We start from the raw sequence: 2,785 nt of genomic DNA, 5'->3' as shown, positions 1-2,785 counted from the left end.
TGTCCTGTGATGTGTTGTCAAGGTTTTTGAAGTCGAATGCAAGACTGCGTCTCCTTTTGTTACTTTTTCGGACCTCTGTCATTCATTACTCGGGAGGACTCCATCCATAATGACGGCGCACGCGACTCTGTCCCGTCGTATGTCACGTGACTTCCAAACAGGAAAAACACACCGTGGAGGAGGAGGAGGAGGGGGAGCAGCAGCAGCTCGGATTTAAAGTCACAGCTGTCAACAAGCTTTTGCCTTCTCGCTCTTGCAGCTTTTCGTAGAATATCGCGATATAACGATATCTTAAAAATGACCTATCGTCAGCTTTGGAGATCGTACGACGGTTTTTTATCGTCATATCGCCCAGCCCTACTTTAAATCAAACTAAAAAGCTTGAAAAGCTCAGGAAGTTCCTTTAGGTTAAAAAAATGTGTGCAAAACTGAGTCTACTTTAACATGTAAAGCCAAAACTCAGTAGAAATAATAAAAAAAATGAAATAATCAAATCTTTAGTAAATATTTATTTTTATTGAATATGTATGAATACATTTAAATTTTTTTAACAGAAAAGGTTTCTTCTTTGGATGTAGTTTCAGGTATTTGCCCACGGGGGGCGTTGTGTTCTATTGTGGGGCAGAATCTCCAGAAGGAGTTTGAGAGACCAGCTCAGTCTCAGTAAAATGCGTACATATGCCACGATTTGGGAAATACCGTGTATAATATACTCCAAACCGGTTTTTGCGTGCATATAATACGCGCGGTCCTAAACGTGTTAAAATGTGTTTTCCACGTTTGACACGTCCCCTGGTGGAGGCGTGAGCATCACAGACAGCCCCGCAAACGAACAATTTGCTTTTCTAACCCTAACCATAACCGTAATCCTAACCTTAACCAGGAACAACGTCATTTAGAAAAGAGCCGGAGGATTTCTGACCACGTGATCAAAACGAAACCTAAAGTCGTGTATATTGTACGCCGGCGCAATCCATTCACTACCATTGCATATCATATGCACGCAAAAAGCGTGTTTGGCGTATATTATACACAGTATTTCAGAGTGCAAAGTCGTGGAATATGTACGCATTTCACTGAGAGTGTGTTGGAGAGACACAAGAAAAGACGATTCAAACTTTCTATGTTAAAGAATGTATGTAAAGGTAGTAGAATGTATATTTTCTCTGCTAAAAGATCATGTGATCCTCTAAGGCACACGTGTCAGAGTCAAAGCCCGGGGGCCGGATCCGGCCCTCCAGATCATTTTATTTCTTTATTATTAAAGGACCGACTTTAAATTTGCTCTCATATTCCTGCCAGTTTATTATTTATAATCATGTTTAAAAGTTACTGTTTTAAAGTTTTAAGAATTGGCATTCTGCAAGCTTTTTCGATTTTGGCATTTATTTAAACTACGTTTTCTTTATTTTTTTGTTTAAGTTTTTTTTTGGCTTATTTGGCATTTAGCTAATATTTTAGCTGGTTATCAGCTTCAGCATTTTCAGCTATTAACTTCAGTGATTTCAGCTAACAACTTCACTATATGTAGCTGTCAATTTCAACATCTTCAGCGACCAAATTCATCTTACAGCATTCACACTAGCATTATAGCAGGTAATGTTATATATCTAGTTCTTAATTATGTTAAAAAGTTACGTTTTAAAGTTTTAAAAATGTAGTTTTAGAGTGTTCAATAAATGTTTTTCCTGTTCGGTCCGTGACCTAAAGCGTGTTTTTGATTTTGGCCCCTTGTACGATTGAGTTTGATGACCCTGCTGTAAAGAGGTCTTCTCCTGACCGTCAGATAGTCCTCACCTCCTATTCACCTCGGCTAAAAGGGAAATATTCTCCAATTGAATGATTTTCTGATTTAATAATGATATTTTATATTTTAGTAATTTTAAATCAGATGAGTTTAGAACAAACAGACTTTCTTTTTAAAATAAATATCAGGGGATCTGAACATTTTACCTGCAGTATTTCTGTTAGCTGGTGAAGTTAAACTAAAAGATCCTCTGTGAATGTAAATGTGACAGGACTCTGGGGTGAATGCTAATTCTCTACCCCATTTCTTAAGCCTCCATTTGATGAGGAGGATTAAATCGTAGGCAGTCATGATTTTTCATAATTTTATGTTTTAAGTGAGTTTGTCATTTTAGAAGTTTGACTAAGTTCTGAATGCTATGACCGCAGAATTTAGGCTGAACTCTGCTGTTTATAAATCATTAGACATGAGTGTATTTTCTGTAGGATAAGTCGTATGAGCAAAAAATGTCAAATCAAGAAGAAGAAAACCATATATAAATCGCTCTGGAGTATAAGTTGCACTTTTGGGAGAAAAGTCTGACGTTTCAGAACAAATCTGCCAAATGCAGCGTAGCTAAAAAAAAAAATAAAAAAATACAATAATACTAATCTTTTGATGTGTATAAGAAAAATATCAGATTTTTAGAGGAAAACAATCAGATCCTCTCCATATTTGTTTTAGACGAATCTTCTTCTGCTGCTGTCAGTAGCAAATACTTATACTCAGATGCAGCGCCCTCTAGTGGTTGTTAGAGGAAACAACCACTGAAGAACAACCAGTGTTTACTGGGAAAATAACAAATATAGAAGCTTATTTATGCCTTATAAAAACACACACACAAATAAATTACTCCTGAGTATAAGTCGCACCCCTGGATAAACTATGAAAAAAAAAACTTCAGAAAATACGGCAACTAATAATGTTTGTAAACTCATTTTTTTGTAAATAAATAAAAAAACTGTCCTAAAATAATTCAAAGCCAGGAATTAAAGAGTG

This window comes from Oryzias melastigma, unplaced genomic scaffold (genome assembly GCF_002922805.2).
Source record: "Oryzias melastigma strain HK-1 unplaced genomic scaffold, ASM292280v2 sc00549, whole genome shotgun sequence".
In the NCBI taxonomy this organism is placed as follows: domain Eukaryota; kingdom Metazoa; phylum Chordata; class Actinopteri; order Beloniformes; family Adrianichthyidae; genus Oryzias; species Oryzias melastigma.
The sequence above is the reverse complement of the archived record's forward strand: the minus strand, read 5'-3'. Positions refer to the sequence as shown.